This window comes from Mobula hypostoma, chromosome 1, assembly GCF_963921235.1.
Source record: "Mobula hypostoma chromosome 1, sMobHyp1.1, whole genome shotgun sequence".
Lineage (NCBI taxonomy): Eukaryota > Metazoa > Chordata > Chondrichthyes > Myliobatiformes > Myliobatidae > Mobula > Mobula hypostoma.
Genome location: NC_086097.1, coordinates 192,867,360 through 192,881,927, shown reverse-complemented (window position 1 = coordinate 192,881,927; position 14,568 = coordinate 192,867,360). Strand labels below are relative to the sequence as shown.

General features: G+C 38.8%; 1 protein-coding gene, 1 long non-coding RNA gene and 1 pseudogene across 15 annotated transcripts in view; 2 read left to right on the top strand and 1 right to left on the bottom strand.

The window, feature by feature from the left end:
- The window catches only part of dlgap1a (discs, large (Drosophila) homolog-associated protein 1a), an 890,995-nt gene that overhangs the window by 378,320 nt on the left and 498,107 nt on the right, over positions 1-14,568 (bottom strand). The gene's annotated exons all lie outside the window — the stretch shown is intronic.
- Positions 1-14,568, top strand: part of LOC134353843 (uncharacterized) — an 84,782-nt gene that overhangs the window by 51,902 nt on the left and 18,312 nt on the right. The window lies entirely within an intron of this gene.
- Positions 1-14,568, top strand: part of LOC134356678 (RNA-binding protein 25-like) — a 63,110-nt pseudogene that overhangs the window by 47,594 nt on the left and 948 nt on the right.

Below are 14,568 nucleotides of genomic sequence, written 5' to 3'. Positions count from 1 at the left end.
GACAGGCAGATGATAGGGCAGAACTGCAGTCAGTGGGATGAGTTGAAGTGTAACATGGCAGAAAAATCAAAAATTGTGGTAAATACAGGACTGAAGGTGTTATATTTGAATGAACGTACTGTACGGAATAAGGTAGATGATCTTGTAGCGCAGTTAAAGATTGGCACGTATGACATTATGGGCATCACTGAGTCAAGGGTGAAAAAAGATCATAGCTGGAGTTTAATATCCAAGGATACACATTGTATTAAAAGGGCAGACAGGTAGGCAGAGAGGGGAGGAGAGGTTCTGTTGGTAAAATGAAACCAAATCTTTAGAGAGAGGTGACATAGGATCAAAAGATTCCCTGAGGGTAAAGTTAAAAGACTGCAAGAGCAAAAATATCCTGATGGGAGATGCATGCAGACCTCCAAACTGTAGCCAGCATGTGGGATACAAGTCACACAGGAGGTAGAAAATGTATTTCAATAGGGCAATGTTACAATAGTCATGGGGGATTTCAATATGCAGATAGATCAGGCTGGTGGTGAAACCCAAAAGATGGAATTTGTAGAATGCCTAAGAGATGGCTATTTAGAGCAGCTTGTGGCTGAGTCCACTAGAAGGAAGGCAGTCATGATTGGATGTTGTGTAGTGAAACAGATTTGATAAGGGAGCTTAAGGTATAGGAATCCTTGGAAGACAGTGATCATAATATGATGAATTCAGCTGCAGTTTGAGAGGGAGTAGATAAAATCAGATACAGTACCTCAGTATTAAAGGGAATTACAGAGGCATGGGAGAGGAGTTGATTGGAAGGGGCCACTCGCATGGATGATGGTAGAACAGCAATACCTGGAGTTTCTGGGAGCAAATTGGAAGATATCGGATATTTACATCCCAAGGATGAAGAAGTATTCAAAAAGAAAGATGATGCAAACATGGCTGACAAGGAAAGTCAAAACAGTATAAAAACAAAAGAGAGGGCGTATAATATAGCAAAAATTAGTGGGAAGTTAGAGGATTGGGTAGTTGTTAAAACCCAAGAGAAGGCAACTAAAAAGCCATAGGAGAAAAAAAATGACATGAGAAGCAGAGAGAATGTTGCTGGAGAGATGGTAATGGGGGACAAAGAAGTGACAGATAAACTTAATAAGCATATTCTATCAGACTAGCGGTATGCCAAAATTTCAAAACTGCCGGGAGGCAGAAGTGAGTGTAGTTGCTATTATAAAGGAGAAGGTGCTTGGGAAGCTAAACAGTCTGAAGTTAGATAAGTCATCATGACCAGATGGACCCAAGTTTGTGAAACAGGTAGCTGAAGAAATTGTGGAAGCGTTCACTAGATTCTGGAATGGTTCCGGAGGAATGGAAAATTGCAAATGTCACTCCACTCTTTAAGGGAGGGAAGCAGAAGAAAGGAAATTGTGGGCCATTTAGTCTGACTTCAGTGGTTGGAAAGATATTAGTGTGCATGATTAAGGATGGTGTTCAGGAATACATAGTGGCCTGTGATAAAGTAGGTCAAAGTCAGCATGGCTTCCTTAAGTGGAAATCTTACCTGACAAATCTGATGGAATTCTTTGAGGAAATAACAGGTGGGATAGGCAAAGAAGAGTCAGTGGATGTTGTATACTTGGAATTTCAGAAGGCACTTGACAAGGTGCTGCACATGAAGCTGCATAACAATATAAGAGCCCATTCTATTACAGGAAGAAATACTAGCATGAATAGAAGACTGGGTGACTGGCAGGAGGTGTGGAGTGGGAAAAAAGGAGATCTTTTCCGGTTGGCTGCTAGTGACTAGTGGTGTTCCGCAGGGACCACGTGTGGGACCACTTCTTTTCATGTCATATGTCAATGATTTAGATGACAGAATTAATGGACTTAACCAGATTTGGAGAATGGGCAAAATAGCAGATGCAATATAGCGTAGAGAAGTGTATGGTCATGCACTTTGATAGAAGAAATAAAGGTGTAGACTATTTTCTAAAGGGGGAGAAAATTAAAAAAACATGAGGTGCAAAGGGACTTGAAAGTCTTCTTGTAGGATTCCCTAAAGGTTAACTTGCAGGTTGAGTCAGTGGGAAGGAAAGCAAATGCAATATTAGCATTCATTTCAAGAGGACTAGAATATAAAAGCAAGAATGTGATGCTGAGGCTTTATAAGGCAGTGGTCAGGCCACACTTGAGTATTGGGAGGAATTTTGGGCCCTTACCTAAGAAAGGATGTGCTGGCATTGGAAAGGGTCCAGAGGGGGTTCACCAGACTGATTACCGGAGTGGGAAGGTTAATGTATGAAGATCATTTGATGGCTCGCTTGAATTTAGAAGAATGAAGGTGGAATCACATTGAAATCTATTGTGTATTGAAAGGTCTAGATAGAGTGGATGTGGGGAGGATGTTTTCTATAGTGGGTGAGTGTGTGACCAAAGGGCACAGCCTCAGAATAGAGGGACATCCATTTAGAATAGAGAGGAGGAGGAGGAATATCTTTATCCAGAGGGAGTGATTCTGTGGAATTCATTGCACAGACAGCTATGGAAGCAAAGTCAATTGGTATATTTAAAGGAGAGGTTGATAGATTCTTGATTAGTCACGGCATCAAAAAGTTATGGAGAGAAGGCAGGATAATGGGGTTAGGTGGGATAATAAATACCTTATTCTGCTTTTCTTGTATTTATTCAACTTATTTTTGAAAACATTAAATTAATAGGTGGCTGCAAAATTTTCAAAATGCAACTGTGATTGAATGACTTACAGCCTTCTTCGAAACAGTACTCAATAAATAGCAAATAGATAAAAAGCTTTTCTGGAATGATCTCTTTCAGGGAGCTACTTCCTATTACCTAAACTGGAAATTAATGATATTGATCAGTTTTAAAGCATTTAAAAATGTCACAATATGAAAGGTAGTACACTAGAAATAGTAATAGCTGGCTGAGTTGGACTGCAATAAACTCAGAACAACCAGCATCAATTGCTTCTACAACTAATGTCAGCAGTGATCACAACTACTAGGCTGGAATAGGAAGAACCCTAGAAACAGCCGATGTGCTTCACCACAAATATATATTTTTAGCTGAGTGATGTAAGGTCATCAAAGACAGCACATTCTGTGTCAGGTATGAGCTTGAAGAAAATATTCACTTTTCCTTTGCAGCCCTACCTCTTTCATTAGTCTTCAAAATGAGACGAATTATGGGACTCTTATCCCTGTCATAACAGGGTAAATGTTAAGATATTTCTATTACTGGGATAACCTTGAACAAGAGGACCTAGTTACAAGATTAGGGAGTGGTAATTTAAAACTGAAGTACAGCTCACAGATTGGGGTGAAACTTTAAAAAATTTCTTCCCTAGATAGTTTGGTGATGAGATCATTAGGGGTATTAAAATTTTGGAAGGTAAAGGACTTGAGGACTGTAGGGAACTGGTACAGAAGAAGAAATGATGCCCGGTAGATCACCCTGAACAGTGAGGTAGGTTTGAGTGACCAAGTGGCCAATTACTGCTATTTACTTATGTTGTATATTATCTAATGTGTGGGCACGTGGCCAAATGGTTAAGGCATTCGACTAGCGACCTGAAGGGTGCGATTTTGAGCCCCAGCCGAGGCAGCGTGTTGTGTCCTTGAGCAAGGCACTTAACCACACAGTGCTCTGCGACGACAGTGGTGCCAAGCTGTATCGGCCCTTGCCTTTCCCTTGGACAACATCGGTGTCGTGCAGAGGGGAGACTTGCAGCATGGGCAACTGCTGGTCTTCCATACAACCTTGCCCAGGCCTGCGCCCTGGAGAGTGAAGACTTTCCAGGTGCAGATCCATGGTCTTTCAAGACTAACGGATGCCTTATTATATTATCTAATATTTCTTTTCCTTTATAATGCAGTATGAAGTAAAGAAGCAATGTGACATAGAGAGATTTTGTTCAAAAGCATAAAATGTGAAAATATGTTGAAAGGCAGTTACATCTTTTAACTCATGTGGGATATAAAATGGACTGCATTGTCACACTCTTAGCAATGTTTTATGATATAAAATAAAATTCTTGGCAGTGGAAAGATCATCATAATATGCATGAGTAAAGCCTGCAGTCTATCCTATATGTCTGTATGTGGTCTTGCATCTGGGTTGTATTACAATGATTCTGTGTGTCAGGATTTTTGAAAATATCAGCATGCCAAACCTTTCAATCGTTGGTAACTGCTTGAACATATGCCCTGCTAGATTTTATGAGGGCTTGAGGCAACAAATGTAAAAGTATTTCACAGGCGGTATTTTGAGACATGCTGTTAGATTACTGAGATTTTGTTCTAAGTATCACCTTGCTTAGTATCTTCTGGCACTCAGTGCTGGCTTACTTAATAGAGAAGCCCTAAAATAGGGATCATGGCTTTCATTTACATATATGGGGTATTATTTCTGTTTTATTTTCTCACCAGAGACAGATGAACAACACTCCAGATAGCTGATTCATCTGTTCTCATTAGGATCTTTACTGATCTCAAAAGTATCAAATCTTTCCAGTATCAAAGTTTAACCTGGAATTTGTACTTTAAAAGATCATGGATTTAATTAATTATCTACCTGGTTACAATGGGTTAGGAATATGGTACACATGATAACACACATTTGAAATTAGAATTGGAGTTGGTTTATTATTGTCAAATGTACTGAGATACAGTGAAAAGCTTGTCTTGTATTCTGTTCATGTTGATCAGATCATTATACAGTGTACTGAAGTAGAATAAGTTACACAATAAAAATACAGAATTAAGTGTAGCAGCTATAGAAAAAGTGCAATGCATGCAAATAATAAGGTGCAAGATCATAATGAGGTAGATTGTGAAGTCAAGTTTCAATTTATCATTTTAGGGGACTATTTAATAGTCTTATATCAGTGGATAGAAGCTAGCCTTGAGTCTGGTGGTACATGCTTTCAGGCTATTGTAAGTTTTATCGATGAATGAAGAGAGAGGAGGGGATGTTCTGGATGGGTGGGGTCTTAGATTATGCTGGCTACTTTACTGATACAGAGAAAAGTATAGACAGAGTTCATAGAGGGGAGTCTAGTTTCTATGAGTGTTGAGTTGTGAGCACAACTCTCTGCAGTTTCTTGTGGTCACGTGCAGAGCAGTTGCTATACCAAGCCATGGTGCATCCAGATAGGATGCTTTCTATTGTGCATTAAGGTGCAGATTGATGAGGGTTGACGGGGACGTGCAAATGTCTTTGTCCTCCTGATGAAGTAGAGGCATTGGTGAGCCTCTTGGATAATCTCAAAGTTGTGAACAGTAGAGTAAGGGAGAGCACTCACTGGAGTAGCCAGGCCAGAGGAAACAAAAACAAAGATGAGAGTTCCAGCAGCACTTGTTGGAGGTCAAATGATGTTGCAGATGTGAAAATCGTCAGTCTCAGCAGTAGATATGGCTACATAGTCCAAGGTTTGTCGGGCTAATAGCTTGGACAGTGTGCCTCAGTCTCAGGTAGTTGTTATGGTAAGGCATAGAAATGGACAAGAGAGGAAGTTTCTTTTCCAATAGCTGCAGGAAACATTCACTCATTTCATACAGAATGCTAGAAAGGAGAGTGGAGAGGTTGAGAGAGGCTGGTGAAGTTGAGTAGTATCTGCTTGGAACACTATTGAAATGGATTTCTTCTTTGTTCGTTTAGCATTGGTAAGGCCAGCACTTACCACCCATCTTTTAGTACCCCTCTGCAGGTGGTGGGCTTTCTTGAACATATGTGGTCCACCATTTCAAGTGATTTTAGTTCAGGCCAGCAGGCTTGAGGTGAGACGAAAGGGCCATAGGGAAAGATCTGAGGGGCTCTGAAAGTAATAAAATGCTGTAAGAGAGAGAAACAATAGATGTGAGCTCCTGACTGGAAAGCAATGTAACAAAATGAATGTATGAATGATGAAGGCTACTGCAGAAGGATGCAGTTGTTGATTTCTGTACATAGGCCTAGCAGGTTGAGGAGGAAAGGCCTACCTCTATCACTTTTACTTGTTAAAATTCATTTTCATGATCTGGGCACCAACATCAAGGCCAGTATTTATTGCCCATCACTAGTTGCATTTGAGAAGGTGCTGGTGAGTTGGAGAAGTTATTTGTAGGATGCTCTTTGATAAGGTAGAAGAATCGTTGCAAGTTTATAAAAAGGGAGGAATGTGGGCGGAAACTGAAATAACCTGAGCCCATTGTCTAACCAACTGGATGTAACTAGTTTGACGTGGTCCAATTCAAGGGAAGGAAAAATAAAGGAATGACTTCAGAGGCATTACCTTATTTTAGAGAAGAGCAATGAGGTAAAACTAGCTGTAGGCATGGGCTAAGCTAATGAAAAGAGGACATTGGATAGCCTGATAAATCAGAACCAATAGAATTCTACAATGGTGCAGAACTGGAAAAGACCATAAGACCTTAAGGTATAGGAGCAGAATTAGGCTATTTGGCCCATCGAGTTTGCTCCACCACTTCTTCATAGCTGATCAATTCAATTCAAGTTTGATTGTCATTCAACCACACATGAATACAGCCATACCAGACAGCGTTACTATGGGGTTAAAGTGCTAAAACACAGTACCAACAGTCAAACACAAGAACACATTCATGGAGTAGAGTCCCAACTTTTCCCATTGCAACACCACAGCTAGATGCCCAGTCCTTGCGCATACAAATTAACAAACCTATCTGGAATATCAGTAAAATACAACAACCCAGAATATGTATCTATAAAATCCAGACCCCCCAGCCCATTGATGTCATATGTCGACCTGCTCCAACGCCTGCTAGGCGACACCAAGGCTTTGAGGCCTTGTCCTGGCCTATACGTGCACATACAGAAGAGTAGTAAAAAACAATACAATGATGCAGAAGATGTATTATATAGTCCTGACCTCCCAGCCCACTGAGATCATCTCGCGACCAGCCCCAGTGCCTGGTAGACAATACTGTGGCTTAGAGACCCAGTCCTCATACATACAGGCACATATGGAATATTAGTAAAACTCAACCAGACAAGTATATATGTATATAGTCCAGACCCCTCCATCCAATTAAAATCTTCAGTTGAGTACAATTGTGCTGTGCGACCTTGCAGAGCGCGATAGCTCAGACGTCTCTCCCAGGCGGCAGAAAAGCAAGTGAACCCAGAGCTTGAGGCCCAAGTCCATCGAGTGCCTCCAACAACTCTCCAGTCGACCACAACAGAGCTTATCTTTGGCCAAGCGAAACCCCGGAAGGGCAGTGGCCCCTGGTGTAGCACAATAGCTTCCGCTTCTAGTATCTCCAAGCCTGAATGTTTGAAACTGCAGTGAACAAAACACTTCTGAATTATCTTATTGCTTATTTCCTGCTGGTGACAAAAATCACTGCCTTTTGAGCACAAGCACACACAACTGACACTACTTAAAACTGTTTGCACTAAGCACGTAGTGTCTAACAGTCACATAGGTGCACCAGAGTGACGCTGGTTAGAAACTGTTCAGTAATATTCTCTTGTCCCAATTAAACAGTAGCATAGTGTCCCAAATAAAGGAAGGGAATCCTGGATATTTTGTCAATTCGATTTTGTTCTTTAAGTGTTGTCCCAAATAAGTGGCTGCCCTGATTAACTAATAGATGGCCCAATTAACCAGAATCCATATATTTGCAATGTATGTCTTGTTATGTATTGCATGGTACTGCTGCCAAAAAACAACAAATTTCATGACATACTGTTTGCCAGTGATTCGAGTTCTGCAAAAAAAAAAGCATGCAGGTTGAGGAGATAAAATTCCACAGCTGGTAAAGAAATTCAAGGTTCCAAGCTGCTTCCAAAAGTCTGCCTCCTTTTTCATCAATCAGGTCTGAAGCTTTTGTTGCCCTCTATTTGAGCTAGTTATTAAATAGATTTGTGTAACAAAGGGGAAAGAATTATTCAGCTTCTAAATTCAAATCAAGAGTGTCCAAAATTCAACCAAAACTTGAGGAATCTGATAACTGATTAAAGTGAATATGAACGTGCTTTCTTTGTAGTTCACATATTGCTTCTGCCAGGGGCATATAGGTTAAGTGTTGTCAAGGACAGTTTTGGATACTGAGAAGGGGCTTTCAGTATCCAACACTGTCCTTGACAACACTTAGCCTATATGTCCTCTGCTAAATATGCTTTTTTTCAAACTTGTGTTTGTGTACTGAGGAGAAATGAGCACTGAGTGCTGAATAATACATTCCAGAAACATTTTGTTCTATGAAATTAACATTTTTTTTGCATTCTTCATTCATTATTAACTCAAAGGGAACAGCTGGTCCAATTCAAACCAGTTTGTATTCCCTTCTTCCACATTACCTCTTTAATTGGTGTATGTCAAATCTGTAGACAAAATCATCACTTGTAGCATTGGAGTACCAGGTTATTTTTGACAAATGCAATAATGAATATAGTTGCTACCATCCAAAGCAACAAATGTTATTTCATCAACGAAATACCATCTTGGTCTTCTCAATTTTATCTGAACTCTCATTTTATTTATATTAAATATATATATATATATAGCTTTTATGCATGTGCCAAAGATAATAACTAAAATAAATAATACCAGAAATTCTATTAAAATACATAAAGCAGTAAGAGAAATGTTTGATCTAAAGTCATTATGTCCCACCATGTGAATTCACCACTTACTGTGTGTTTGGCACATGTACGCTAGTGTACATATGGAGCAATAACTCAAAAGCCTAAGTCCATTACATAAACATATTGAAATTTGAAGTAAAAATGAGAACTTTAACCCAATGGAGAGGAGAATGAATTGGTGAGTTAAAATATTGGGATATTTCTCTTCTGTTTCCAATTCTTCTCTATCTGTGGCCATTTTAACTGGACATACTTTGATATCATCTGACCAACATTACTTTCAGTGAGGCAAGCAGTTTTCTTTTGATGACCTCAACAGCTCCACCTTTCTGCTTGTTCAGAAGACCTCACCACCTAATGAGCTGCAGCCTGTGCCACTTCTGTCAAAGGCACCCAACATTTCTTATTTGTGTTGCGTATTCCTTCACCATTGAACTAATAGTGTCTGAGCAGGTGCTTGTGTGGAATGAAAAGGTATTTTTCGGCTGGTGGCTTAACCTACTGAAGGAGGTCCGGGGTTAGTAGTAAAGAGAGCTAATACAGTACTGTATGTTGAACAGTAAACAGATCTCCAGACTGGTAGTGAATCTTGCTGAATATTGGCAGGATGAGTGAATGTCTAGTTCAGGGTAGTGTGCCCCAGCTTCTTGGCTGTTTGCAGGGTATTAATATCCATGAGTAATGTGTGAGTGCATGGTGTTGGCCATCATGAAATTGGAATACGGAAGAAAACATTGAACTGCAGTATGTCAAGGACAGTGGAAATAGACTGTCCTTTGCCTATTGTTCTTGTCATGTGATTGAAGGAATGGAGGTTGCCATTTTGTGAAGCTGCTCTGTAACCTCCATTTTGTGAGTAGTTTTGTGAGCTGGTTTTACTTAGGAATATCTTTTTTAAAGTGGACAGAATGATGTACCTGATAATCTGCTGAACTAGACATCATTTCCAAATAAGGAGATATTTGTGAGATGTTCTTTGGTACAATAAAATATACAGATTTATGAATAGTGGAGTCTGTGTCTGACCCAAGTAATTACAGCTTGGTAGCTGGCTAATTCAGAACAAAGAGGCATTAATTACAAATTGTCACTTGGAGAAGGGCAATAAGTTGACGTTGGCTTGGATCAGATCCAATGGGAAGCTGACACACGTTAGTCAGATAGGCCAGAGTCAGCAAGATTGGAGCACAACTGATGAGGTGAGCATAAAGGTATGGAGTTTTGAATGCAGAGCATGAGAACTCTGGAGACTAGCTATTGCAAGAATGATCCCCATGCCAGGGTAGGGGGAAGAGGGATCAATCGTCTGGCTAACAGGAGATCCCCTATTTCAGAGTTATAAAATGGAGAAGTGGTCTGAGTGAGTATTGGTAAAGAAGGAGCAGTTTAAGTTGTTGGCCTTCGGTCAACATAGTAAAGTTGATGTTTGTACAGAGACAATAAAGTGTGAGCTATGGTTAATTAAGTGTTGTACTGTGAAATGCCTAACCTAGATCAGTTCATAATAGTCAACAGTGGATGTTAGGTATTCTTCCCTATGGTTCTGTTCCACAGAGAGAAATTTGGAGTCAGAAAGTGTTAGAGATTTAGAGCAGTTTGTGCATGTAGCTTATGTGCTGAGAACTGGGGAAGAAGCTAAGTGGCTGGTGAAGTGATGAATGTGAAAGGAAATATGTGGATTATGAAGTGAGAAAAGATTGCTGGAAAGAGAACCTAGTACTGCAGTGACTGGAATGTGAAAACACCAAGGTGCTTTTGCATGATGTGAAGAAAGGAAAGCAGACAAAATTGTGTATGGACTGTGAAAGAGGAGTATTCAAATGTCTTTGCTAAAGTGGATTGATTAATATGATGGAGGTGCGGCAAATATAGATTCCAGTGGAGAAGATGGTAAGAACTGAAAAAATTGTTGTCAGGTAGTGTGGAGTGAAATGGAGTGATGAAGAAAAGTACTCATTCTTCCTGCTGTTGTGTAGTCATTACACATCTTCCCAATTTGAAGACTGGGCCTGGAGTGACGATATAGACCTCAAACCTCTCAGCCATTTCCATCCAGCATGAACATCATCCCCTCTGCTTTCACATAGATTCACAGAGGGTTACAAGTTTTCCAAAGTAATTGACGTGTTATCTATTTGCGTTAATAAGACAATGCACTTGAACTCTGCTTTCTCACACAGCTGTCTTCCTAATTGGTGCACTGATAGTCCTCATGCATCAAATATTGATTAAGGAAGCCACTTTTCTTAAACAAGCTCACACAGTCACTTTCTCTACCAAATGTCTGATGCTGATATGGTTGGGTAAGATCTGAGTTCTGTCTAACTTTCCATTCAAGTGGTATTTCTGCTCCACTTCAAAATAAAATCAGTCACCACATACAGTATGTATTATGGGTGAAGGTGAAATAGCATCTCCACAGAGTAATATATAACCGTAAAATTGTTTCCAAAAAATGAATTATTGTTTAAGTACAATAAAAGTATCACAAATTATTCTTAAAGCTGTAACAACAGATTCTGAACTCTTCAAATTCTCTTTTGTTATTTGTTTAGTGCCTCATCTCCTCAAATCTCATTTATGTGGCAGATAATGGTGAACCTTCAGTCTTTTTTTTTCACAACCAGGCCAAAAGTACTGGTGTGTGAACAGATGGTCAAAAGTCAGGTACTGTATGTTGAAAATTGGTTCAATTTACACCTTCTCAAATTTGTCCAAATCTTAGCTAAGGTTCACAAAAACCATGTTTTCATTGAAGTTTAGTGAATAATAAGTATGTATTTTGATCAGAATGGCAAATGTAGTAGATAACTAAAACTAACATGAAACTATTTACGTAAGCACTATGTTCATATTCAGTCCTGAATTATTTGAGCTGCCTGCAACTCAAAAAAAAAATGATGGGAAAAAATTTAGGTTCTCTTACATTGTGATATAAAACAAAAGTTGTTAAACTAGTGTCAACATAATCACAATGTCAATGAAAATTGTTTGCAAAACAAAAGTGGGATGGTGGAGAAACTAAAGGACACATTCAGTTCAACAATTGTTTCAAAAATTAGTTGGCATTTTATTCCTTGGATCACTCCATGTGTGTCCAGGTCACTGAATAAGACTGGTACCAAAGTTTTCAATGCACTTGTGTATTCACCTTCAGAATTGAAGGCAGTTTTGGTAGCAATAACCGACTGGCGAGAAAGTGGAAAGGCACTTAATACATGGAATGGAGGAAGGCACTATACATCTCTCACTTCTCTGGCAGGTCAGGCATTGCTTTCTATCAGTGAGAAGTCTGCTTGAGAGGAAGAAGCCGTAAAGTTCACAACGGTGTGGTGTTGCGATAGCGGATCTATTACTGATCCAGAGAAATTAGTTCAAGCCCCAGCATGGCAACTATGGAATCAAAATTTATTTAATAATTTGTATGAGATTTTGTACAGAATGTCAATTGAAGCTTCCCTCACCTGATGTTCACAAATACATATTTTCAACAGCGGTCAATAATATGCCATTTTTGCTATTAATCACAATGTAATAACTGGTTGGAAACACACCTATAACCTTTACCAGGCATTACAAGGTCTTTGGAAAATAATTAAAACAACAGTCAGAGTTTAGAGTAGTGAATGCACAACTCAGCAGCAGCCAAAATAGAGGAACGCAATGAAAGATGGGCAAGAAAAAATGGTGATACTTCCTTGCTTTTTTTATAACCTCTATGAAGCTTAATTCCAAGGTTTCCTTGAAATAAGCTATGTAAAGCAGAAAAAGCTTTAGAATTCCATATATGCTGCCAAGTTTGAATTTTCATTCTAGCAGCCAAAGGACTAAAACTCTGCTGCTGTCAATCAATTCGCCAGCTGGTAAATTGAAAGCCCTGGAAAAGCATCTTTCATAGTGAAGGCTGAGAGTCAACTTCAGTTATGAAAATTGTTACATGGAACAGCATAGCATAGAAACAACCTCTTTGACCCACAATGCCTGTACTGAACATAAAGTCAAACTAAATTCATACCATCTGCCTGCACTTGGTTAATATCCCTTCATTCCCTGTCTGTTGATGTACTTTTCTAAAATGCCTCTTAAGAGTACGAGGTAACTTTGAGGTTGAGTTAACTTTGAAAATTGCGATAACTGCTCACATAATAAATCAAGTCTGGAGAAACCAGCAAACATGTTTTAATTAAGGAGCAAGAGATAGCATAACCAAGACTGGGTAATGATATTTGTCTGTCTCTCTCATTCACTAAGATTAAGATGCTCTAAAGAAATACACCAAAAGAAAGAACCATAAAAACATACACTAACACAGTACCAGTTTTAAACAGCTCATTACTACTTGCCTAAAGTTAAACTGTAGGCTTACTTTATGTTCTTCTGGACTGGTAAATTTCTAGGTGACGCCTCCTAGGTTTTGACTCGAGGTATCAGACTTTTCTTCCAAGTTATCTCACTGAATGGAACTCATTCTTTATCTCAATGAGTTCCATGAACAGAGTTGATGGAATGAACCATTCTTGTTGAAATAACTGATTCTAGTCACCTTGGGCACCAGCTTCTTAATTAACCTGAATGTGTAAATTCTGGAACATTTTGAGCCACTTTCTGATAGAGAATTGATGACTTGGATTGTGACATTACACATCAATACATACAATAGAAAGTTTTAAAATATTTTCACTTATAACATGATTATGTTAAGCTTTTTGATCCTTAACCTTCAGTTCCATTTGAGTAGCAGCAAATCTTTGGGTCTGTTAGCTCCAGGTCGAAACCTCACATTTTAAAATTCCAATTTGAAATGCATGCCATCCAAAATCATACAAAAAAGAAAATCAAGTGTTTGTTGCTGTATTTTCAGCTAAGATTTCAGTTTTGATGGTTCAGTGAAATAACAAAGCAAACATTACTGAACTCCGAATTCCATCTCCAGAAACGATAATGGATATGATATTCAAAATTCCTGTCCAATGTCGGTACTGGAAATGTAATATACTTAGTCTAGTATCCGTAGTGGACTAATGCATGTTCTACCTCCTGTACTTATTTAGCCCATAGTTTAAAACATTTGACACAACAGGTTAAAGCTTGTGATGGACATGTGAAGGCACAGACTTTGAGTTGCTAAATTATGGAAAAAGTAGTAAACACCCATGAGCTGGCTGAGTGCTGCTGGCATCTATCATATGATTTTCTCATTATTTCACTAATCAGACATCTCATATGATAAAATAGAGCAAAGTCAGCATGGTTTCTGTTGTGTATTTAATATTTAAGTAATGTTTGAGTAATTTGGTGCATATTATTTAATTAAGCATTCTTGCTTATTCAAATAATTACTTAATGTTAAGAAAAGCTTGTTGATAATGTCAAAGTAATACAGGAATAGTTAGAACCAAAGCCCCTGTTGATTGCAGAATGATTAAGGTTTCATATGCTGAATAAAATAAAAAGGAGTGCATTTCAGTGTGTGTGACCAAATTGAAGAGATTATCTGAGCATTGTCAGTTGGGTAATAAGCTTAATGATACACTAAGAGATAGTTTAGTTTGTGGAATCTTAAAGAAAGCATTCAAAAACAGCTCCTAACTGAAGCACAGCTACATTTAAAAGAGCAGTTGAAATAGCTGTTTTAATGGAAACTGCAGACGGAGATACTATTGAGTTGCAGTCAGGAATGAAAGTAAATGAATTGAATTACAGCAGCTAAACAGGAACTAGACTGGCAAAACAAATTTGTGTTATTGTTGTGGCAGGAGTTCACATACACCAAACAAATGCAGATTTAAAGATGAAACTTGCAGAAAATGCAACAAAGTAGGACATATTCAAAGAGCATGTTAGGCAGACAAAAAGAAAAGGCTGTAAAGTCACAGTGCAAATTCAAAAAACCATTAAACTGCATGCTGTTGGTGAAAATTCTGATAATGATGAGGGTGACATAGGACTGGTTGAGCCTTGAGA